The sequence below is a fragment of the Pelodiscus sinensis genome, chromosome 9 (assembly GCF_049634645.1).
Source record: "Pelodiscus sinensis isolate JC-2024 chromosome 9, ASM4963464v1, whole genome shotgun sequence".
Taxonomy (NCBI): domain Eukaryota; kingdom Metazoa; phylum Chordata; order Testudines; family Trionychidae; genus Pelodiscus; species Pelodiscus sinensis.
Genome location: NC_134719.1, coordinates 2,110,418 through 2,137,038, shown reverse-complemented (window position 1 = coordinate 2,137,038; position 26,621 = coordinate 2,110,418). Strand labels below are relative to the sequence as shown.

The following is a 26,621-nucleotide window of genomic DNA, read 5'->3' as shown; positions in this document are numbered from 1 at the left end:
CAAACAATCAGTATGCTTTCAAATGAAGTCACACAGGAAAATGATGAAAAAACCCTTATCACCTGCAGGTGAACACTTTTCACAAAGCAATCACTCCATATCTGATTTAGCAGTCCTCATCCTCAAAGAAACCTGCACTTTCAAAGGATGAGCCTGTGTGCTTAATATGTATAACTTTGCTAGACACTAAATATTATGGTCTCTGCGTATTGGAGGCAAAAAATATTCAAGCCCTTTATATAGATCCATCAGCCAACCACAGACTTGGAGAAATCAGTCCAATACTGAGCACACACTGGAAAAGAGGAAATAGGTGACAAAAATCCAAGTAACCAACTCCCACTTCTTTTACTGTCTGATGTTCTGTAGGATTTTGGGAGTATGCTGAACAGTCTGCTGAACAGAAAAAGTTTGGATAAATTAGGAGTGCTTAACAGACTATTAAACTCTTTAAGAAGCATGTCAGGTTGAAGAGAAAAAGATTACAATGACAACAGTTTCATCCCTAATTGAGCTACCATCTACAGAACTGGAAATGAACTTATTTTAGAATGTTTATGGATCAAAAGCTCAACATGGCAAATCCAATAGAGCCTTGCTGATTTATACCAGCTAACTATTGGTTCTAATATACCTTTTAATAAGATGGGGAGGGGAGGAAGAGATTAAATGTAGATAAGTAATTTTTGAATGCTGCTTGTTTAAAGTGCTAGGAACCAGAAGAAAAATATTCCAAATAGTTAAGAACAAAATAACTTTATATGCGAAAAGTACATATTTAATTTTTTTCATAGCTCCCCTAATTAAATCAATATCATATGCATACTTTCAGCAAAAATTATGGGAGGTAGATATTATATTAAACCCTGTATATATTTTAAAACTCAAAATCCTTCAACTGCTTACTGATGGTGTGAACAAACAAGAGTTGATAAAACAAAACTAGATTGAATCAACACCAATCAGTTGAAATAATTAATTCCCCCCGCCCCACTTTTGTACATACCAAAATATTCTCTTTCAATTCTCACTAAAAACCACATCACAGATGCACCATGTGTGTGGAAGACACGGATGTCATTCCCTATCATTCCATGGCCAAGTTGAAAGCAGTTATCTTTATCAAATCCTCATTTATCTGCCATTTACTTTTGTACTTTCTCTCCAGCTGCCACATACTTTCAAGATTTGTGTATTGAGACTCAGTTAAACACAACTATCCAAAACTCCAAGCACATAGTTATGTATAAATACACTACAATAAGACAATGCGCAAAAGCTAAAATGTCTATTTACAAATTTATTTTTAAGCCAGCCTTTTAATCTTGAGAGATTCATTCAGTAATGCCCACAATTTAGATGTTCATTACATCAAAATACCTTCCATGATGATTTTGTAAAAAAGACAAGAATGTGACATCACGACATCTCAGGCAAACTCAGAAAACTGACCATAAAAGAACACTAAAAAAATCTTGAGTTTAATAGAAATGAAAGGAAATTATATAACTTGATATGAGAAGTAAAGAGACTGACACTATCTTCCATATGGTAGATTTACTAAAGTATAATGTTTTCAAAATGTTTCATGTTTTTAAATGAAATTGATAAACATTTAAAATTACAACATTTTTAATTTGCCAAACATTTTTGTTCAACTTACAAACAGTAAATTTCCCTTTTATATCCAACATGGACAAGTAAGACAGTCTTAATTTATATGGATATAAATTGTAATGACTGCCAAAATGAGGACAAGCCACTTAATAGTATCATTAGTAACCTAACTGCTTTTGTGATATAAAAGGATATATACTCCTCTCAACTTAAGTATAAAACAACCAATGATAATTTAAGTAATGCAATTTACATACACAAATAATTTTAGTTACATACTAAGCAGTAAGATCTAAAAAGTTTCCATATTTAATTACACATCAAGTAAATATTATAAAATGCCAACTCATAGTTAGAACACATTGTCAAGAGAGAGACCCGAAGCACAAAAATGCAAATGTATTCAAGAAACATTATTTGAGAATGTATGAAGTTTGGCAGGTGAATAATAAAAATGCATAAAAATGTGTAGTTATATTTCGTTAAAATAATAGTTGATTTGGAATGATGCAAAGTTCAATCTTCTTTTAAAAACTGAGCTTCTTAAAGAAACTTCCTAGGTATTGTTAAGTTTGGAGTATTGTGGTATAGTCTCAAAACAATCTCTGCTGTCCATTCTGTAATTTAGTCCATAAAAATATCCAAGACTAAAGGGGCAAGAAGAGAGAAATCCATGCCCAGCTCCTGTTCCAATGCTTGTCTCAATGATGCTGCCTACAAAAAAAGAAAAAGGTGATTGATGAACCAAACTTAGGTGTGAGGGAGGATGCTAGTATAATAAGGCTTTGCCATCTTGACTTTCAGTAATTTACTGAAGGACAGCAGACCATTAGGATATATACTATTCAAATTAGTTTTATAAAATAAGATTCCACTGTTTATGATGAACTGTAAAATCCTAACATACTGTGTGTACCCATTTGCTGTCCAGCATATATCGGTACTTTAAATTAATTTTAGCCCAGTTAAGGTTGATAGTAAAAGTAGCCAAAGAAAGCTCCTCAGAGCATACATAACAGAGGAGTCTTTCAGTCCATAGTGCTAGGCATTGGACAGAAAGAATAGGGGACCATTCAAATATGCTCATACAGAAGAGACAGAAGAACATGGAAACATGGGTAGGATGAAATCTTTTAAGAAAAAGTAGCCTGTGGAGATCTACACTGTAATTTGTTTATCAACCTGATGGAAAGAGAACAGAATTCATTTTTGTCTGGTTTGGTGGAAGAAAGAAAATTCCTCTTTAGCAGCCAAAGAAGTTACCACTACCATTTAAAAGGTATGCCCTCTCCAAGTCAGAAATCCGATTCTTTTCAGTAAGTTTTTGTCTACATAAATCATCTGGAAACCACACATTTCTCATCCCAAGCCAGACAAGAATTATAAAACCACACTTGAAGTTTTCTTATGGTTAAACACCAGCGATTTCTCTTGACACCTGGTCTATGCTACAAACTTATGTCAACCTAAGGCAACTTATGAAGATCTAACTCTATAAATGTCTATTCTAAATGTTACTCCTACCAATTTTCCATGCCTGCTTTACTGACTTAACTCCATCTCCATGAGAAGCAAAGCACTTGACCTAAGTTGACCTAACTTTGTCAGTGTAGACATTGCATTACTTACGCTGACTTCAGTGGTCTCCACAAGGTGTCCCACAATGCCCTACCCTGACCATTGTGGTCACTATTTTGAACTCTGCAACCTAGCAGCCAAATACAGAGGTAGGTATAAATTCATCCCCTCTAAAGCCCCACGAATTTTTGAAATTCCATTTTTCTATTTGTTCAGCATGGAGCGCTCACCTAGCAACTGCCCAGCTGACCACACCTCCTTGATTACAGAGAAGGTGATGGATCTCTTGGGTCTATGGAGAGAAAGAGTGTCACTAATTTTAAAAACATCAATATCTATAAGAAGATTGCTCAGGACAGAGGGAGAAGGGCTTCAAGAGGGATCACAGCAATGCTGCATGAAAGCCAAGATGATGCAGCAGGTATAAGAGTTGCTCTTTCGCAGAGCTACAGACATGCTGCTTTTACCAAAAGTTGCATGCTATCCGTAGCAGAGACCCCCACCAGTACTCCTTAGAGCCCAACGGATACTTTGGAGGAGGTAAGAGTTACAGGCTCCTAGACTGAACAGTATGGAGGTGGTGTTGGACAAGGAAGAGGGTGACAACAACTTTGGGGGACAAGAAGGCAAGGGATCCACTGGCACAGCGAACCAGGAACCATTTTGACTCCAGAGCAGCCAACATTGGTTCTACACTCCAGAATGAGCATGCCTGATGCCCGGGAAGGACTCTCCAGTAAGTTTGCAGTTTTCCTTGATATTTCAAGGACATCTGTTCATTTACTTTTTTGATCATGCTAGAAGTAGTAGTGAAATAGCCACTCTACCTTTAGTGATTATCTGCTTCTCATTCACCTGTGCAGTAAGGCAGAGGGGGGCCTTGCAGAACAGTTTGTGTGCACAGGGATGTCCCATGAATCTTGATCTTGAGGAAACTTTCCTCCTGCTCTTTCCTGGAAACAGTCTGCAATCCTCTGTCAAAGGTTTCTGGAGAGGGGTGCCTTATTTCTTCCAATATGGTAAGGCAATTTCCATGCCACTCGGCAATTACTTCAGCAGGTACAATTTCGACACGCAGGCTAGCAGCATACAGATCCAGTCTGCACTGTCTCGATCTTTTTGGTGTTGCTCCACTGAAGGACTGAAGTAAGCTCTGCACACACATCCAGCAAATGTGGCTTTGCACATATGAAAGGTCTGCAGCCATTGTCTGTCATCCCATACCTGCATAACAATGCAATCGCACCAGTCAATGCTTTTTTCTCAGGTCCAGAAACAGTGCTCTACAATTTGCAACTGCTGTTGGCATTCATGAAGCAATCTTGTGCTGTTTCTTTCTATGTCCCACAGTAATCTCCAATGAACTGCCATGCTCCTTCAGGTCAGACACACTGGGCTCGTCTACACTGGCCCCTTTTCCGAAAGGGGCATGTTAATTTCACAGGTCGTAATAGGGAAATCCGCGGGGGATTTAAATATCCCCCGCGGAATTTAAATAAAAATGTCTGCCGCTTTTTTCCGGCTTTTAGAAAAGCCGGAAAAGAGCGTCTACACTGGCCCCGATCCTCCGGAAAAAAGCCCTTTTCCGGAGGATCTCTTATTCCTAGTAGGAATAAGTAGGAATAAGAGATCCTCCGGAAAAGGGCTTTTTTCTGGAGGATCGGGGCCAGTGTAGACGCTCTTTTCCGGCTTTTCTAAAAGCCGGAAAAAAGCGGCGGACATTTTTATTTAAATGCCGCGGGGGATATTTAAATCCCCCGCGGATTTCCCTATTATGACCTGTGAAATTAACATGCCCCTTTCGGAAAAGGGGCCAGTGTAGACGTAGCCACTGTGTTTGCAATGCTCAACACAATAGTGCAAAGCTGTACAGGATCCATGCTTTTCACACAGATGTCAGACAACTTGGTCTGCAGGGCTTTTGAAAAGAGACACAAAACGTTATGGAATGGAGAAAACTGAGTCAAAGGATCTATGTTCCCAATCACCCAAGTGATTTGTTTGCCCCCATGAGACACTGCAAACATTCCAGCACAAGGGGATAGCTAGGCACAGTGCACTGCTCTCTGCATTAGGAGGATTTGATTTAAATCACTTACCAGGAATACACGATTTAATCATGGTTTTCTACATAAAAGTGCATTCTAGTGACAGAATGGGATAATAGATTTCAAATCAATGAAGACTATACTCAGAAAGACCTCGAGACTTTTGGACCATGAAGCTCAAACAGTTTCACTTCTGTTTGTAATGCCTGTCCCTCCCCTCTCACATTTCTCTTCAGACTTCTTTTCCTTGTCCAGATCTATTCCCCTCCCCTCACCCCAACAATCTTCTATTCATTGAACTTTTTGAAACTTTGCACTTTTAGAGAGAGGTAAGGGATTGACTGTGTACATACATTTGCAGAGGAACAATAGGGTTGAGATCAGTTATGTTTCTCCTCTATATATTACACAGTATCCCCGCTATAAGTCACACCAGTATACAGGCAGTCCCCGAGTTACGCGGATCCGACTTAAGTCGGATCCGCAGTTACCAATGGGTTTTTTCTCGCCTCGGAGGACGGGAGCGGCGAGACGCCCAGATGCGCCGCGGTCCTGCCGCCCGCATCCTCCAGGGCGAGAAAAGCTGCTCTGCATCTCCCTGGTTTGCTGGGGGGGAGCCCCCCCCAGCAGACCAGGGAGACACAGAGCAAAGCCGCGGAGCACGCGGGCAGCAGGACAGCCCAGACGCGCCGCTGGTCTCCAGACCAGCAGACCAGGGAGACGGGTAGCAAAGCCTCAGAGGACACCGGTAGCGGGATAGCCACGGAGCATCTGGGCTGTCCCGCTGCCCGCGTGCTCCGTGGCTTTGCTCTGCATCTCCCTGGTCTGCTGGAGACCCGGGCGGCGGGACCGCGGTGCGTCTCGGTCCGCCGCCCGCATCTCCCTGGTCTGCGGGGGAAGGGGGCACAGCTAGTGCGGCCCCCCCGCCCCCCCAGCAAACCAGGCTTTTCTCCGGACGCCTGTGGTAGAGCAGATGGGGTGCTGCCGGTTGGTCCCGTAGCGCTGCTCTGGGCGCTACTGGACCAACCCGGCAGCACCCCAGCTGCTCTGCCCCAGGCATCCTGATTCAGCTGCTGCTGGTCAGTTTCAGCAGTAGCTGAATCAGGACGCCTGGGGCAGAGCAGCTGGGGTGCTGCTGGGTTGGTCCAGTAGCGCCGAGGAGCGGCACTATTGGAGCAACCCAGCAGCACCCCAGCTGCTCTGCCCCAGGCGTTCCCAAGTCAGCCGCTGCTGAAACTGACCAGCGCTGACTACAGGAAGCCCGAGGCAGAGTTGCTCTGCCCCGGGCTTCCTGGAATCAGCTGCTGATCAGTTTCAGCAGCAGCTGACTTGGGGACGCCTGGAGTTCTTAAGCTGAATCTGTATGTAAGTCAGAACTGGCGTCCAGATTCAGCCTGTTGAAACTGATCAGCGGCTGATTCCAAGAAGCCCGGGGCAGAGCAACTCTGCCTCGGGCTTCCTGTAGTCAGCCGCTGGTCAGTTTCAGCAGCGGCTGAATCTGGACGCCAGTTCCGACTTACATACAGATTCAACTTAAGAACAAACCTACAGTCCCTATCTTGTATGTAACCTGGGGACTGCCTGTACATCCATTCTGCACTAAAATCACTGACGCTTGTAGGAACTGATGCACTTTAAGTCCTCCCATTCCCTGCTCTTAAGTCGTGCAAAAATAATACCCAAATACAAGTCAGCTAAGGGAAAAAAATTACCTATTAAGTTGTTCTGGTATAAACCCAAGTTTTTTGGAATATATCTTGGATTTACAGTAAGGACGGCCTGTATTTATTTTAAAAAATATTTGCTGTTAACGAGCATGTTATCTCTGGAGATATAAATCCACAATTTGAGAACTGCAAAACCCCAACCACCTAGTGGGCTGGTTGGAGACCCAAGTACCCAGGGAGGGGGAGATGGAAGTGGCCCAGGGAGAGCTGGCCCCAGTTTAGTGGGGCCTCAACACAGGTCAGTGTGTAACAGTGCAGATCTCCGCTGATCCAGTACCAGATTGTTTTGTTGCTGTTAGGGCCCTGGGCTGGGACGCAAAGGAGCGGGTGGACCTGCGTCCCCCTTGCCAGTCACCTACCGGGTGGCAGTTTCCCCCTCTCTGCCACCATAGGCAAAGTACCTAAAACCCTCCTACACAAGGAAACAAACTATTTTCTAATGCTTACCTGTTTATGACGGTGTTTGTTTGCTGCCCCACCCTGACCCAGACTCTCTACTGACTAAGTTTGCTGCCCCACCTGAAATAAGGCTCGGGCTAAAAAACTATTGGTAACACTGTTTGCTTGTCTCCCACCCCGCCCTAAACTAGAGATGGGTTTTGAAACTGTGTTTGTTTGCTGCTCCACCCTGCGGTAGGGCTGAGGCCCAGGACTAAAGGGTTGGTTCACCGCCTGCCCTGAACTAGAGCTTGGGCCATGATCCTGAACTTGACTGACTATTGGCCTGAGGCCCAAGACAAACGAGGGCTCTATGGATCTCAGAGTGGCCGCCCTCTGACCCAGAGGGAGAGGAACCCCTCGTGAACCCCTCAAAGGGCTACAAAGTGTTTGTGTGTCAACCTAACTATGGTTGACTTAATTTTGTAGTGTAGACTTGCCCTGAAATTTACTAGCAGAAATTATAAATACTTGAGTAAGTTCTTTCTTTGTATTTATAACCAGATGATAATGATAAACCTGCTAGTGAAACTGGCAAACATCACTGCAACTAAAATGAAAGGATAATCTAGACACGTAGCAGCTGGCAGCCTCTGAAAGTCTGACAAACTTTCCTTGGCAGAGGTCACCAAAACATCAGAATTGTCAGTAAAAGACCAAAAAACCTACAAAAGAGCATCTGTTCAACATTAAGGATGTAAAATCCCAATTAATCAGTTAACTACTTAAACATTAGGTTGACCTATAGCCAGTTAGCCAAATAAACAGGATTAAGGATGTTAAATTGCAGTTAATTGATTAGTCGAATAATCAATGGAATTTCCATCAACTATTTGACTAGCCGATAGGCTCTTCCCACTGGGGCTCTTGTACATTTCAAAGGAGGAATGAGGAACTCCGCATGCAGCCCAGGGCCCAGCTGGGGCTCTTGTTCATTTCAAAGCCATGGAATCCAAGGTCAGCAGGGGACTCCCCAGCTGATCCCAGGTTCTGCTTAAATGCCTCAGCATTTCAAAGGGGATGCATTGCACGGCCGAGCCCAGGATCAGCTGTGCAACTGCCCCTTCTAAACACCAAAGTGCCATTCAAAGGGACAGCACCCACAGCTGATCTCCGGCTCAGCTGTGCAGCACTGCCACTTTGAACTACCCCTTCTTATCCCTGTTTGCAGCCTCAACCTGACAGAGGCAGCAAAGGGCGGGGAGGGGGAGGAGAAATTGACTAGTCAACTCATTATCTGATAAGATAAGCATTTGCTTATCAGATAGTTGACTAGTCCTTAACATCCTTAAGCAGGATCCCCGTGCTGGGCCTGACTCTGGCAGCTCCCAGATCCCGCCAGAGCAGCCCTTGGCCTGTGGGATGCCCAGACCCACCAAGGACAGAGGTTGCTCCAGATGTCAGCACAGCCCCTGCCTGAGGGATGCCAGGCCCCACTAAGCACAGAGGTGGTTTCAGATGAGGAAGCAGCCCCTATCAGCAGCACACACCCTGCAAGCCTTCTGCCCACAGAAGGAGGGGAGCTGCTCCAACCCCCACAGGTTACCAGTTAACTGGAACCAATAAGCATTACCATTTAGGGTGATGCTTACTGGTTAGCTTTTCACATACCCCCTCAACATCTTTAACAGCACTTATAATGCACAAGGACAAAATTCCTGTATTTTGGCACCAAATTTCAAATCACTGAGGAATCTGCTTACTTCAGTTCCATCCCAAATAAATGATACTTTAGATATTTCAAGAATAAAACAGTATATTACTTCCCCTTTGCCTGACTACACAAATGAAATTCCCACCTGTCAGATTTCTCAAGATCAGTAAAAGCCAAAACCCAGATCAGAAGGCCTCAGAAGAAATGCCTGATACACTGGCTCCATGACTCTGCAAAAGGAATTCAAACTAAAAATCAAGGGGTGGGCCACAAAACACAAATAAAGGCGTGGGAGCCAAGAGACACCTACTTATCTCTGACAGGTGGCACACAATGTGCTGAACAAAGTGGCTGACTTTCAAGTATATATTCACCGATCAGACTTTGTACAGCTCTGAATAAAAATACATCTAAGACAATAAAACATGCCAACTGCTACCTATATCAAATTAATCATCAATGTGCTTACATATAAATGAATGTCATATTTTGCCATACCTTTCCCTTCTGAACAGTTTATGTCAGTTACATAGTACATCCATAATGTGATAATCAACAGCCAATGATTTTCTCCTGGTTTTTTTTTCCCCCATACTGTTAAAAAGTGGCTTTCTGTGATAAAAATGTCCTTGTTATGGCTGTTCAGTAGCTTTATAAAACAAGTTGGATTTACGGTCATATTACAAAAGTCACCCGTGCACAAAGGGTACCTCTGCTGCCACTCTAAGCAAAGAGCTACGACTTTGCTTTACTGAAATCCCTCCTCAGCAAGGTTGACATACTGTAAAAAGGATGTTCATGCTGTAGGACATCTGCTAACTTTAATCTTTATAGCAAATTTTCTCAGATTATAACAAGTGGCAATAATCAAAAAAGAATTGAGTCATCAGATTTCAAAGCAAGTCTTCAGATTTAAAAGAAAAAGCACTTTTCTTATATATTGGGTATTAACATTAACAGAAATATTCAAGACATTCTGAAAACTACCAATGTTCCCTTTGTAAGGTAATTGGTTAATTTGTATGAACAGCAATGCATTTCTCTTTATTACATGTTAATTTGCAGTCAGGACAGTGTTCAATTGTGTGTTAAAGAGTTCATCATTTCACTTGCCTTTGTTACTATAGATCATGGTGGGCAATATTTTGTAATGGGGGACCACTCCAAAGATTTGATAAGTGGTCAAGAGCCTCACTCTTCCATTATATTAATGGAGGTGGTGCAGGATCTGGGATGGAGGTTGGCTGCAGAAAGGAGCTTGGGGTAAGAGATCGGGGAGTGGGATTTCTAAGGGAGTTTGGGTGAAGGAGTGATTGTGTCTTGGGGTAGGGGTGCAAGGGTTTGGGTTGTGACCTGGGATAGGGGATTGGGGTATTGAGTCTGGGAGGGGGTATGGGTGCAGGAGAGGATTCTAGCCTAGGGTAGGGATTTAGGGTCTTGGAGGGAGTTGTGACCTGGGGCAGGAGTGCAGGAATTTGGGTTGTGATCAGGGAAAGCAGATTATGGTGACCTGAGGAAGGGTATAGAAAGGGGTGCAGTGTCTGAGAAGATGTATGGGGGCTGAAGCAGGGGTACAGGTTTGGGTTACATCCCTAGTATATACATTAAAAAACTAATGGCATCTGCTTGCATTACTATGCAAGACAGACAGAACATATAAGGGATGTGAAAGAGCTGGGGGTTTTGTAACCTGCTACACATTTTCACGTGGGAGGTGGAAGAGGGCTCCATGGGAGCAGCAAGCACCAGCTCCCACAGAGCCATCTGCCCTGCCCTCTGCGTGCACCTCTGTACCATAGGCAGCAGTGCAGAGGGGAGAAGGGAGAGCAAGCGGGAGCTGATGCTCGTGGGGAGCCAGCTTTTATGAGGTCATGTACCATCTCCAGCCTGCCCCCCACACATACACTGCTGCCTCTGTATCAGAAGCAGCAGCATGTGGGGGTGTTTCGTGTAACCATGATGGTTAACCAATGAGCCCAGGCTCATCGGTTAATCATTTAACCATACACACTATCAAATCCCGTGTGCTCATATCTCCACATATTTTTATTCCTCAAGTCAGCATTCTAGATCACCACATGTGATGAGTTCAATGGCTTCTTGTGTTGCTCATCAAAACAGGTGCAGCTTTACCCTTCTCCTATAATAAAGGAGTTTTATCCTAGGAAGAAAATCATGTTCAACGATTTGCCTATGCATATCTAAATCTAAGTGCATAGAAGTCCCATTCTCCTCTTCTCTTCCTATTTTCTGCAATGTTTTAAAAGTTAAATTCACTGATAGACGTTATTATGAAAAGAAAAGGGAAATCTCATGACATTCTATAAGATATTCCTTTTTGTAGCCTAAAGCAGAACAGGTTTAAAAGGAGAAAAGTAAAGTCCCTAACTGAAATGAATGATGAGATGGCAACTGTGTTTAACTGTTAAGTTACTGAATGAGAATCTGTTTTGACCACTGTCCTAAAAAAGTTCAAAATAAATTCCTAAGACCAAGAGAAGAACCACAGTATGAAGGATTGCCTGATCAGATTAGGACATAGGCTATCAATACACGAGATTTTATCCTTGATAAAGGTGAAAAAGTTCAGACTAAATTATTACTGAAAATCTCTTCTCACTGGATTCTCCAAATAATTTAGTTGTGTTAATGTTTTCCTAAAGATGTTGGGACCAAATATGTTAAATTAATATCTTTTGGGACCTAGGGGGTCATAGTTGAGGAGACATTGCTTATTAGAACCAAGAAAATTCTCCATTTCATCTCATCTGTAGTAGTCCATTCCACATGTTCTTTATGTTTGTGACTTTCAAGTGGTATAAAGGGTAAAAAAATACTCTACACAAGAGGAATCAATACTTGAGCTCTGTTAATAAACTTGCATAGATTAATGCTTCTTTGGCTTCGGGTCAGTGGTTCTCAAACTTTTGGGCCTCTGGCCCACCCCACTCTAGACAAACCTTTCCACGCACACCAGCCACCACCAATGATGACAAATTGCCTTTGTTTCTCTCTCAATACCTTAAAATAGAAAAAGGACAGAAAAAGTGGCGGCTCATCCCGGCTTTGGCAAAGAGGTAGGATTCCTCACATACTCACGTTCCTACCACCCTCCCCTGAACCATGTCGAATTTTCCCCATCAACAACTTGCTCTAAGGATCAGTCCCCACATGCACGCCCCATTGCTTCTAGCCGGCCACTCACTTCCAGGATCCACCCTCCCTGCTCCATTGCCCGCAGCTGGGCACCTGCTTCCAGGATCCACCCTCTTACCCCCCTGCATCATGACACAATGTTCCCAGTTGGCCCTTTGCTTCCAGAGCAGAGACACACACCCACCTCTGCATCTTGCCCCTCTGCCCCTAGCTGGCCCATTACTTGTAGGAGGTGAATTGAAACAATTTCTTTTGTTTCTTTTTTATTGTGCAAATATTTGTAAACAAAAATAAAGTGAGTACTATGCACTTTATATTCTGTATTGTAATTAAAATAGTATTTGAAAATGTAGAAAACAATAATAATATTTAAATAAATGTTAAAACAGAAGCGACAGTAAAAATGACCAAAAAACCCAAGATTTTAAGATTATATATCTCATCAGCTATCAAGCAGAGAAAAACTTTGATGGACCAGTAAAAGTGCTCTCAAGAAAAATAGTTCTTTTTTTCCCTACTTGTTTTTATAAATTTGTGGATCTCTTTTAAAAATGTCTCTCTTACCTTTATTTATATGTCCCTTTGTTAAAGAACTTTCTTCACAAATCAACTACAAATGATATAATTCCAGAGGAATTTTGGAGGGGATAACTTCATTAAATTTATTTTTCCTAACAATATCCAACCAACCGAGCAAAATCAATAAAAACATTATATCAAAGGGAGAAACTGCATACTTAATGTATTAATGGATTTGGAATGGGAATTAAATAATTAATGTTTTCAATAAAAAGGAATGATAGGGACAAAACTGCTCTACCAAATAATATTGAGAAAATATCCATTTAATTTAATTCAGTTATAAAGGAAGCTTTTAAGTGTTTGTGCAACATACTTCAATTAAAAAATACTGCTGAAGTCTTTTGATGAAAAATGCAACAACTGCAGAAACTAACCTTATTTATGAAAAGCACAGATAGTTTTCTATAAAACACTAATGTACGCTAGCCCAAAGAGTCTCAGTGCATGTACGCCTTACCTGACAGCAATTTACACAGGGTAAAGGTGCACGTACAGCTAGTGACAAGAGGCACCAAAGAAATATTTTTCAACCTACAAAAGGATAACATTGTATAAACCTGATTTCTGAAAACAAGATTTTTGATTTTTTAATACTGATTAATTTCTTTCAGTTCAAGCCAGGTTATTCAATGGACTACAATCCACTGCCGCAGTAGTGGTGTGGATTTTTAGAACTGAAGTCCTGAGTTTAGTCTCTAGATTCCAGTCTACAATTTCTTAACTCTGTATTCTTACCAATCCTCGTCTGCACTGGATGCTTCAGACTGTAAATGTGACTTCTTATCCTTTGCTACGGTTTCATTTCCTTATTAACCTACATTAGTCTTCCAACTTAATTCTAAAATAGTCCTTGCTTCCCTTTGATGCACTCTGCTGACATTGTTCCTGCTGACATTGTTCCCTCTAGAAGTTCTCCAAATTTTCTTATAGCATTTTACACCTTAATAGAGCAATAGCCTTCCTGCCCAATTACACAAAATCTCAGTGGCAACTACAATTACAGTGAAAACTATTAGAAGAGAATGTATTTTTGTTATCTTTAGTCCAATAGACATTGTAGGGCTTTGTTCATTTGGTTTTGGAGGTCTGACAATAAATATACCTTATTAAAGCTTTTTATGGGGATAAAGGAAGGGAGTTTTGAAACATATCTTTCCTTTGCCTTAGGGACTGTAAATCCAGAGATACATCTATCCGTTTTTATCAGAAGATGCTGTCACTGTAGCCTCTGGAGGCACCAACAGAATGATGAGAAGGAGAAAGAAGCGAAACAAAGAGGACACGTTCATGCAGAATTTTCAAGATCTCACTAGACTGCAAACAAGGGGCTTGGAGGACCAACGTGGAGAAGAAGAGGACAGACAGGAGAAAGGCACAGGAACAGGAGGGGACACTACACCCGGACAGAAAAGATTTTCTCAAGCAGCAAACCAAAATGCTACAGACCCTGATTAACTGAGAGGTCCAAAAATCCCAGGCTCCCAAATCCTTTGCAATCCTTATATGTCTTAATGGCAGCAACTCCCTGTATCCTCCAACTTACCACATCCTTACCTCTACCACTCTTCTCTACACAAGGGACCAGTAAAGAAAAGCACAGCTTCACATAACCAACCATAATTCGCTACTGCGGTTAACCATTAAAGGGCTTCCTCAACCACATATCTCAAACACTTAGCTCTCAACAAATGCCCCAGCTTTTCCAAGTCTGCCGACAGCCACTTACCCTATACTCTCTAATCCTGACAGCAACTTTTCCCTCTTGGCCTCACAACATTATTCAGAACATAACAGGGAGCTATAACGGGGATCATTTTTCCCCCATGAGATTCAATGTAGTGAGTTCCATCAGCATTCCTTCAATCTAGCAAAAGCATATTCAACAGCCCTGCTATACCTGCCAAGAAAATAGTTGAAATTTTCCTTCTTGCTGTCAAGAAAACTAGTATACGGATTTATGAACTGGGGAGCAAAGAGTAGGCTGGGCCTACCCAGAATAACTATTGTTATTTCAATACCAAAGACAATTCACCAGTCAAGAAATTATGTCCAAGTTTGCATTTTTCTAAACAATCCTGTGTTCTTAAAAATGCAAATATCATGCACCATCCCGGACCTATTCATGTGGACATCAGAAAAATGCAGAGATATCCACCAATGCTTGCATAATCATAAAAAAGTAGCTTCAGGGGGTAGCATTGTTAGTCTGTACAAGAAAAAACAACAAATGGTCTGGTAGCACTTTATAGACTAACAAAACATGTACATGGTATCATGAGTACAAAAAGTAGCCATTTCTGTTGATGTACATTGCAATAAAGTAGACTGGTGCCAAAACAGGGGTGTGTGTTGCGTATCATGCCACAACGGTTCAGGAACCATACTACTGCACATCCATCCAGCGTGTCCCTCATGTTGCCAAGAGCCACAGTCCTGCATAGCAGAAGACCTACAACATTTGCTTAACACAGGGGTGGGCAAGATACCTCTCGCGGGCTGAATCCAGCCTGCCAAGGCACCAGATCCAGCCTGCAGACCTCCCTGCAGGGACCCTTAGGCACACAGCAGCCGCTGTTTCAAGTGCAGAGCAGCTCCAAATGCCTCTGCTCTAGAGGGAGGGGGACGGTTTGTGTGATCTCCCTGCCCCCAACCCAATCCTCAGCTCCTATTGGCTGCAAACCACCAGCCCGCTGGAGCTGAGAGATTGGCTTGAGGGATAGGGGCAACGCAAGGCTCTCCCCTCTCCTGGAGATGAGTGCCACATAAAGGGAGCAGCCTACAGTTTCAAGCAGTCTGGGGCTGCAGCAGGCAAGGAGCCCAAGCTGCCTTGGGGCTGTCACAGGGCTGCTGACTAGCAGAAGCTTAGGTAAGCACCTCCCACCCAAAGCCCGCCTCTGGCACACCTACCCCTTCCACACCCCAACTTCATCTCCAGGTCACCATCCAAACCCTCTGCATCCCCCTACCCCAGGTCCTAACTCCCTCCCAAATCCTGTACCCTCTCCTACATTCCCTCCCCCAGGTCAGAATCCTTTCACCCACACTCCCTCCCTGACCCTACACCCAATCCCCTGCCCCAAGTCACAAACCCTCCTTCACCCAAACTCCCTCTCAGACCCAACACTGCCTCCTGCACCCCAGTCTCTTACCCCATGCACCCTTCTGTACCATCCTAGACCCCGCACTTCCTCCACAGAAACGTGTGGCCTTTGACCACTTGCCAAAATCTTGGAGTGCCCCCCCCACCAAAATTTATTTCCCACCCCAGCTTAATAGCTCCACAGTCTCTTTTCCAACTCCAAAACTACTTCCTACTGAACAGTAGCAATTCAGCACTTCAGTCTGCCAGAGTACTATCTCCACTCGCTGCTTCATCTTCAATGCAGCTCTCATTCTGCTGCCTCTCTGCTGGGGTAACCTCAGCACACAAATCCAGAAATATGGCCTTTTCACACCCAAAAGCTTTCCAGCCACTGGTAGTCATCCCAAACCTATTTATGATGCAATTCCACCAGTTATTATTGCTCACTTCTTAGGCCCAGAAACCATGCCCTACCTATCTCAGCTGCTCCACAAATGCCACCAACCTCCATTTTCACTTTATCCCTCAGCAAACTGTCCTTGAAAAACAGTCATAACATCCCCCACTGTCGAACTACTTCCTACAGATCTGCAAATACATGAGAATTATATGTCCTATATTTGGTCCATTCATGAGAATAGTACAGAGCTGAGGCTGACATGGCAGACACTGAAAAGTGCAATGTGGATTTGTGGAATTTTAAAAAGGCAGGAAAATGATGGGATATGGATGGCAATATCAGATGGAGAATATTTCATGCTGGGAATTTGACCCCTAGCTCCTAGAGATCTCTATGCTATTCCTTTCTTCCCCAAAACACATTGTGAAAATTCCCCAAAAATGATTGCACCAGAGGGTGACATGTGATACACTAGGATACCACACCACTTCACATCAGCAAAAGCATTCATAGAAAGTACATGCAACAAGATAAGCAGTCAAAAACACACACATCCAAGTGGTTTACAATATGAATGGGTATATGCTGACATAACTTGCATGAACCAAAGCTGACATGGCCTAAGTCACTTTCGCCTCAATTTTTCAAGCTATAAAAGTCATATTTACCATACTCAGGAGTGTATTATAGGTATCTTCAGAGACTTAGCACATTGGAAAATCTACATTAAAGCACAAAGCAGTGTGTGGCAATTAATTCCCTTAGATTTAGGATTTGGTCACCAAACTATCCCCTCAGTCTTCAAAGAGCTCCCTCCAGACATTTATACTCTAAAACAGAACACAATTCATATTGTAACACAGCAAGGCACAGTTTATCCAAAAAGTTTTTGGAATGTATTGGAGACTATTTCATTCCTGGAGGTAGAGAAAAAGTTACCAGGGGATAGGCTGTTCTAGATTTTATTTTTGACTAATAGGGAAGAACTGGTTGAGAATTTAAAGTGGAAGGCAGCTTGGGTGAAAGTGATCATGAAAGCATGGAGTTCATGATTCTAAGGAATGGTAGGACTGACAACAGCAACATAAAGACAATGGATTCCACAAAGGCATTCTTTAGCAAACTTGGGGAACAGGTAGTTAAGATGCCATGGGAAGCAAGTCTAAAAGAAACAACTGAGGACAGATGACAGGCATAAAAGCAAACTATTCAACTGCATAGGAAAGACAGGAAATATGGCAAGAGACTAGGGATGTAAAAATGAATTAAAAAATGTAGCCATAGAACTGCTAAAAACCATAGTTACACAAGTTGCAGGCTCTACAGTATAAAGCTGCTTCTCTGGGAGTAGCTTTGCTGCAGGTTCTGGAGCCAGCTCCCCAAGATCCAGCATGTAACATATGGCTGTGGGGCCAGGCACACCACAGACAGAGGATGCTCCAGCCTGTAGCCTAATTTAAGGATGGTAACTATTATTAATTTGGATAGCTTGGGCTGTAGGCTTGCCAACTGAACTGATCAGAACATAATCAGGTTCTTACCTTCGAGAGTATGACAGAAAGTTCATACTGAGAAAATAATGTTAAACTTTATTAAAATATATGGAATAGAAATCAAATAAACTTTATTAAAAATATATGGAATAGAAATCAAATAGCAATCTGAGTAATGAAACAAATCAGGGTTACCAGCACAGTATTATTAGGCTAAGACACATATGGTATTATTTCTATAAGGTAATATCTGTTCTTGATAATCTGGTGGTGAGAAAAAAAAGATGAGACTTGCCTCTGAATACCAGACAGTTTAGGTCCAGGTTTCTTAGTTCTTCAATGGGAAGTGCAGAAGCTAATGCTAAAAGTTTATTGACGCGAACTTAGTTTACTTTACTGGCTGACCTAAATCTAAAATAAACTAAGAAACTATCAGAAAGAAAAGTTAAAGTTTAGAAACTAATCTTAACTCCTAACTCCTCCTGCTCTTCTTTCTTTCTTCTTCTCCTACCTTATTGTATCTTATTCTCTCTATCTCTCTAACTAAAAAGCACTGAGTACACTGTTTTATAAGCACAGGAGCTCAGGTCCTCCTATGTACAAATGTTAACTTCCTCACCCACAAACTAATGAGGTACACTTACTCCATAGGTTGGGCACATATCAATACATACAAATATAGTATAACATGTACATACGTATTCACGATATTAGATCTCTCTCACCTATGTTATTTCTATGATATTTTTGGACTTCTCGTGGTGTACTTGCATTCTTGGCAGATGAACTTTTCATGGGGACTATCTTACCATCTATCCAGGAGAATGTTCCAACATACACAAGTTGTCTTTGCTATCTGGGTAAAAATGCCAGACAAAAATACTAACTTTGCCTTAACTTAATATACAAGATATGGCCTATAGGCATCTTATGTTACAGCCAAATTACATAAATAAAAACTTATAAACTTATTGTAATAAAACAAGTAATTAAACCCTAAGAAAATATATAGAAATATCTATAGACAAACAAGCAGACTAGCCCTATAGGCTACAGGCCATCCAGCCAGAGTAACCCCTGCCTGCAACACACTGCCTGGGCCAGGCCCTCCAAGGACAGGGGCTGCTCTGGCAGGCCCCGTGGGACAGGATCAAACCCATGCCCAGAGGCTGTCTGGAAGCTACTCCAGCCCCTATGCATTAACATCCCTATAAGAGACAACTTTGGCTTAACCAGGAGATCTTGAATGATCTAAATATAAAAAAAAAAAAGTCCTACAAAAAGTAGAAATTGGGTCAAATTACAAACAATGAATATAAACAAACACCACATATATGTAGGGACAACATTAGAACGCTCAAGACACAAAATGAAATCAAGCCAACCAGAAACATAAAGGGTAACAAGAAAACATTCTACAAATACATTTGAAGCAAGAGGAAGACCAATGACAGGACAGGCCTGTTACTCAATGAAAATACTAAGCAACTTTGCCATTTCTATATTTTCTGTTATTGTTGTTTTAGTTTCAGTTTTCACCGAAAAGATTGGTGATGATTGGATGCCTAACATAGTGAATGCCAGTGAAAATGGGGTAGATCCAGAAGCTAAAATAGGAAAAGAATAAATTAAAATTTACACAAATTAGATCACATAAAGTCACCAGGGCCTGATGAAATGCATTCTAGAATATTCAAGAAGCTGACTGAAGAAATATCAGAGCCATTAGCTAATATCTTTGAAAAAAATCATGGAAGATGGGACAGATTCCAGAAGACTGGAAAAGGCCAAATAGAGTGCCCATCCATACAAAGGGAAAAATAAAGACAACCCAGGGTATTACAGACCAATCAGCTAAACTTATGTACCTAGAAAGATAATGGCGCAAATAATTAAGCAATCAATTCACAAATATCTAGAAGATAAGTAATAGTCAGCATGGATCACATAAAACCAAACCTATAGCTTTTTTTCTTTGTGGATGGGGAAGCAGTATTTGTGCTTTGTCTAGCCTTTAGTAAGGCTTTTGATACAGACTTGCATGAGCATCTAATTAATAAACTAGGGAAATATAACCTAGATAGAACTATTATAATGTGAATCCATAACTGGTTGAATAACCGTTCCAAAGAGTAACTATAAAATGGTTCAAAGTCATGCTGGAAGGGCATCACGAATGAGGTTCTGCAGGCATCAGTTCTGGATCTGCTTCTGTTCAATAACATCACCAATGATTTAGATAAGGGCATAGACTCTCAGAAAGCCTGTGAATGACACCAAGCTGTGATGGGTTGCAAGTGCTTTGGTCCACTTGGGAAAAAACAATCAGCTGCACACATGCAAAATGACCACCTAGGAAGGAGTAGTGTGGAAAGTGATCTAGAGGTCATAGAGGACCACAAGGGTAAATATTAGTCAGTGACACACTGCTGAAAAAAAACAAACATCATTCTAGGATGCATTAACAGGAATGTTACAAGCAAGACACAAAAATAAATTCTTCAGCTCTACTCAATGCTGATTAGACCTCAACTGAAGTATGTCCCATTCTGAGTGCTACATTTCAGAAAAGATGTGGACAATTTAAAGAGAAACAAAAATGATTAAAGGTCTAGAAAACATGTCCTATGAGAGAAGATTAAAAGAATGGAGTTTGTTTATTCTGGAAAAGAGAAGACACACAGGGTACATGATAACTGCTTTCAAGTACCTAAAAAGCTGATACAAGGAAGAGGGATAAGAACATAAGAATGGCCAGACCGGGTCAGACCAAAGGTCCATCTAGCCCAGTATCTTGTCTGCCAACAGTGGCCAATATCAGATGCCCCAGAGGGAAAGATCACAACAGGTAATCCTCACATGATCCCTCCCCTGTCACCCACCTCCAGAGAAGCAGAGGCTAGGGCTACCATTTCTACCCATCCTGGCTAATAGCCATTGATGGACCTAATCTTCATGAATCTATCTAGTTCTTTTTCTGAACCCTGTTAAAGTTGATGGGACAAGAAGCAGCAGACTTTAATTGAAATGAGGGAGGTTTAGGTTACACATGAGAAAAAGCTTCCTAACTGTCATAGTGGTTAAGCACTGGAATTAATTGCCTAGGGAGTCTGTGGAATCTCAGCCAAAGGAGATTTTTAAGAGTAGGTTAGTCCAACTCCTGTCAGGGATGATCTTGATAGTATGTAGTCCTGCCATGAGTGCCTGATGACCTCTCGAGGTTCCTTCAGTCCTATCATTTTATTACTCTAAGTGGGGCTGTTAGTGCTGGCTACTACAATTGCCTGATGCTTCCCATCTATAAGCAATTGAAAACATTGTCTTATTTGCCGAACGTTAGCCATGTGAGCTGAAATTTTCCATGCTGGGTGTCTATCATGAGCTGACAAAAGAGTTTGGTGTGTCCAAGAATGAAGCTAGGGAGAAATGTATCATTTTGCCAATAATAAAAAATTCTAGCAATCTTTTCTCCGATAAATTCTCACTTCCTCGTGCTTTGGACCAGCAGGGACTTGGCATGGGTGTGGCCTTTGCATCAGGGATGAGTCTTTTTATCTTCTCCATTTAAAAAAAAAAGTTTGGCCAAGTTAAAAACCTTTGAAAAGTTGCAGTGTGCACATGCTTTGCAAGTTCACAACTTCTTAGTAGCTACATTTCCCAAAGATTCCATCCACACTGAGCATGCTCTAGCCTAGGCCTGAGTAGAATTTTCTTTGCAATAGCAGCTCTGGGCTGCTGTACACCATGCCAAGTCCTGGTCCAGAAACTGAGCTTCTCCTGTGGACAGAAGACATGTGCAATCTTAATTCTGGCATTCCCTAATTTGAGTGCTTGACTTTGAAACCTTAATGTTCTTTTAGCATACTTTTCTTGCATTTAATATAGAACTACAAATAATGCATTTCAAATACAGTTAACAGACTAGTTTCCCCGAGTAGGAATATATTCCTGTTTTGTGTAATGTGAAGAACACACGGAGCATTCAAATCATAATCCATTACAAATATTGCACTTCAAAGTGCTACGTGTTCCTGGCAGGGCGGAGGAAACTTCATACGCTTCCTCCGCCCCCAGACCCTAATTGGCCTGGGGGAAGGAGAACAGCAGGGCCTCCATGGGCCGGATCAACCCACTTGGCAGGCCGAATCTGGCCCGCAGAGACCTTTTTGCTCACCCCTGAGCTAGATTGTAAGGATAGGGCCCTAACTTGACTGCTTTGATTAGAGATGTTAAATTTCGATTACTCACCTAATCAAGTACTGTAGTTCATGGAATTTCCATCAACTACTTGATTAGTCGATAAAGGGGGTGCCTTCTATCCCGCTGCACCTTTCCCTTTCAAATGTACAGAAGTCACCCATGGCTCCTGTACATTTCAAAGGGAGAAAGGCAGCAGGAACTCACAGCAGCAGAGATCAAAGCCGTCCCCTCTGGCACAGTTTCCCCTCTGTGCCTCTTCCTTTGAAATGTACGAGAGCCACAGGCGGCTCTTGTACATTTCAAAGGGAGAGGAGCAGCAGTCAGGACTGGCGAGAGCAGGACTGTTTCAATCCCACTCGTGCCATTTCCCTGCAGCCCTCTGCCTGCCAGCGGAGATGGTTTGGGGGGGAACCGGCTTTTAAGCTAGATCCCCCCAGCACCGACTTCTTCTCTCCACCTTGCTGCCTCTCTCTGTTAGAGGCAACAAGGGGGGAAGCAACTAGTTGAGTTCCTACTCAACTACCCGATAAGCATTTGCTTATCAGGTAGTCAACTAGTTGCTTACATCCCTAGTTTTGATAAATTCTTATTTTTCCAACCAGCAGTGTGACATGATTATATGTGTTATATAAGGGCAAAGTCTCGTGAAAACTGGAAATAAAATTTGTCCTCCCCTAAAGAACATCTACAATGTTATAGAACGTACGATTTTAAATTTTCAGATCAAGACATTTGTACTTGAATATTAAATCTTCAAAAACTCAGAATTACAAAGTCAAAAGGAATGAGAATCATGTGAGTATCTTCTCTTCTGTATGCTGCTTCTTCAGTGCACCATAGAGCAGAAATTGATTTTTATCTTTAGAAGTTTCATCAGAATAACCGTTTCTACCTGGATATACATGTTTAAGCCTTTGCAAGCTTATGACATGCATATTCAATGTCCCCCATTCTAGAGGTCGGGGCACTACATGCTCGTGAAAAGAGGCCTATTATCTGTGTTACAGTAACATCCCAAGGCCTAAAATTAGAATTTGGGCTCCACTGTGCCACATGCGCCACCAGTACATCAAGAAACATATGCCCTAAAGATATTACAATCTAATGTAAGGCAAGACACAACATGTAACATAAGATAGAAGAAAAGGGAGCACAAGTGTAACAATAATAAGATCACACAGTTAAATGGGTTGGCTAGTGCACAATTTGGTTCCAAATCATTTTAACACATATCTGTATAAATGGCACTGTTTGACAGTACTATAACTTCCTCCTCTTCTACGCTCAAGCTAACAATCACACACAAGAGCACACAGAGTATCCAGTAGGGATGTTAAAATGAGGTTACTTTAATAATCGAGTAGTCAATAGACAGCTGACTCAGTCCCAGCTCACTCCAACTCCAGGACCAAACCCTGCTGTGGCTCTGCATTTAAAAATGTAGTAGGATCCTGGTGGGTAAGGGTGCAACTGGCTTTAAAACCGGCTCTGCACAGCACCAGCTCCTGTTTTCCCTGCCTTGCTGCCTCTGAATGTGAGTAGTCGCCTCGCCTACCTGATAAGCCTAGTCTTATCGGGTAGTCGACTTGTCAGCTATTACTCCCTTAAAGCCCTAGTATCCAGCCACCAAGGTGGCATTAATAGTGAGTGACCTTTCAGCACCTTCTCATGTCCATTCATTAATATGGAGTTCAAAAAAATCCATTCACCTACTTGTTAGAGATGAGCAATAGGACCTACCCCATCAATCTCATGAAGAATTTAAGATTTCAGGAAAAGGTTTCTATTCCTTGTTGTTGCAAAGATAGCCTTCCAAATAAGCATAAATGGCTAAGATCACAGATAGCGCTAGTGCAGCTCATAAATCTTCCAAGAAGCCGCAGTATGAAATCAACAATCCTCTGGTTAATTTTTCCTTATAAGCCAAACTCTGAAACTGATCAAAGTATGGAGCTTCAGGAGGTAGCCAAGTTAATCTTTACAGAATAAACTTAAAAAAAAAACCTAAATAGTTTGGTAGCACTTTAAAGACTAACAAAACATGCAAATGGTATCATGAGCTTTTGTGGGCATAGCCCACTTCTTCAGATGAGAGGTTACTGTTGCTACTTTGGAAAGCAATTAGCCTAAGCAAGGGCAGACAAGCCCGACTTAAATTTTATCAGAAACCCTTTGGCCAAATGCCAAGGCAAATACCCCCCTTTACAGAACCAGGGCAGCATACCAATAAGAATTCCAGCAATTTCTCACTTCCCAGCAGGTCAGTAGGTTCTGAGCTTCTCACCAACACATATATCCACAGAGTTTAGAGACCGGTCCTCAACTCTTGTTTCTTATCAGTCTACCAAATGTAAGTCCTCCGGTAGACTAATAGTCTAACTAAGCTTATTTTCTATAAAGCTGTGTAAATAGGGTTTCCTGTTCCAGACATATTTCAAAACAAAAAATTATCTACATTAAACTAAGAAGATATTTCCAACATCTTATTTCACAAACAACAAAAACCTGTTCTCAGTTTCAACAAAACAACCTTAAAAGGACAAGCAGTGATAGCTTTTGTCTTTATTGGTTGCATGTAACAGAAGATAGATTTTTATAATCTATACTAGTGAAATTAGTCAAAATGCTAGTTACAAAGATTTAGAAATACAGGTTGTATTTCTGAAGTATGTTCAGGTCCTGAGGGTGACAATGTCAAATCAGAGAATTTACCAAACCACAGGAGATCAATATTGTCTAGCAGCACTACAAACACTACCAACACTTTCACTGCTTACTAGACTTTTAGAAGACATTTAGGGGTAAATGTCAGCTAAGTAACAGCACAGAACACTGAGAGCCAGGACTGGTGGCAGTAAAATTTTATGGGATTGTAGGAAACTTGGCCACACCTATTCCAAGTGGACATCTGGCTAACTAAAATCATGTTGGACCACAGATCAGCAGAGTGTTCTAAACAAGAGAGGTTCAACCTATATTTGCCAAAAAGTGACCAACTAAAAAAAATTATTCTCAGTGCCATTATGCTGTATCAGTACTCATGTTCAAAGTGTTATAGACATTAACTTGTCCTTTCTCATCAGTTGTAGCTGTTATTTAATCATTTAAGAATGCCTACGATCTATACAGAAAACAATAACCTCCAAAGAAAAATTGAGAAAAAGATTTACTCAGCTGACACGAAACAAAACCCAGAAAGCTCTATTTTTAATATGATTCTCAAAATGACCAAGTAAAAAGATGCATTACTGCACCATGGCAGTCTGCAAACTTACTGTACATTTTGGTACCCCACAAATATATCAATGTTAATAAAAAAGTTCAGCAGTCTTTCCTACATGTAAAATCTCACTTGTCATGGTCTGGGAAAAATTGGGAGAGAATATTAAAATAAATAGGTATTGTTAAATTATGTTTAACACTATTCCAACTAGGGATTTAAGAGTGTCTCTTTTACAGGATTAACTGATAAAACCAATCTTGTTGGTTAATCCTGACTGTTACATGCACCACCACCCCTTTCGGTCTCTGTATCTCAGGCAGAAAGGCGGGGGGGGGGGGGGGGAGGGAGCTGGTGCCAATGGGGAGCCAGCTTCTAAACCAGCTCCTCATGCATCTCAACTCCTGGGGAGCCACCTGCTCCCCCACAGATGCAGCTGGGTCATGGGGGGAGGAGGAGGCAAGAGCACTGACTCCTGGGGTGCCATCTCCCTTCCCCCCTCCACACTACTGCCTCCGATAGAGAGGTAGCAGTGTGGAGAGTGGCAGGGCAGGCAGGAGCAGATACACACAGGATGCTCACTTGCAAGCCAGCTCCCACGAAGCTGCCTGCCCACTGTACTGTTGCCTCTCAATCAGAGGCAGTGGAGTTCGGGGAACACAGGAGCTGGTGCTCGCCTGCCCCCCCTGCAGGTAAATGTGTAACCACTAAAAATTTCAGCAGTTACATGTTTACACAAACACATGGTTTTTAACATCCCTAGTTCAAACAAGGGATGGGAACGTGTTGTTGACTATACAATTAACCAATAAACCTAGCCTTATCGGTTACTCTTGTCATCTACACGCATTCCCCCCCTCTTTCTGCCTCTAGATCAGAGCTGACTCACTCTCCCCGCATGTCGTCATGTCACCGCTGAAATTTTCAGCCCTTACGCATTTACTTTATTACATGTATTTTAACATCCCTGCTTCAGACAACTATAAAACAGAAAGTCAAATTTCGGGGCAGAATACAAATTATTTCTATAAAGTACCAAGGAAGTAGAAACCAGTTCTATCGACACACCTTAGAGGCTTGAGTATGAAGCCAGGGCAAGATCCTTCAGCAAGCTACAGTTACAGTATAAGCGCTACTCATCAGCCTGTTACACAACACTGGATCGGGCTACATTCTCCCCCTCTCCCCCCTCACTCATACAAGGTGCAGTGGGGGCTTCAGGGGAAGAACCATCGCTGATGCTTCGCCTTCATGGGCCCTGGCACACGCCAGGCGCGGCGGACCAAGGACGCGGCTCTGATCCATTCGTCTCTCCCGTGCATGCCCTGGCTGCCCAGCGCCTTTGCCGGCCACGATGAATTTCAGGCACACCGGGGGGGGGGGTTAACCCGCGGCTACGCCCACAGCGCTGCACCATCTGCCCCTG

General features: G+C 42.2%; 1 protein-coding gene and 1 long non-coding RNA gene across 6 annotated transcripts in view; both read right to left on the bottom strand.

The window, feature by feature from the left end:
- MAST2 (microtubule associated serine/threonine kinase 2) overlaps positions 1-26,621 on the bottom strand; it is a 309,029-nt gene that overhangs the window by 281,926 nt on the left and 482 nt on the right. The gene's annotated exons all lie outside the window — the stretch shown is intronic.
- LOC142830532 (uncharacterized) lies at positions 1,461-26,534 on the bottom strand. The gene is made up of 3 exons (XR_012905835.1): positions 26,264-26,534; positions 4,023-4,419; positions 1,461-2,331 (listed from the first exon to the last, which is right to left on the bottom strand). It is a non-coding gene; the product is annotated as an uncharacterized LOC142830532 (long non-coding RNA).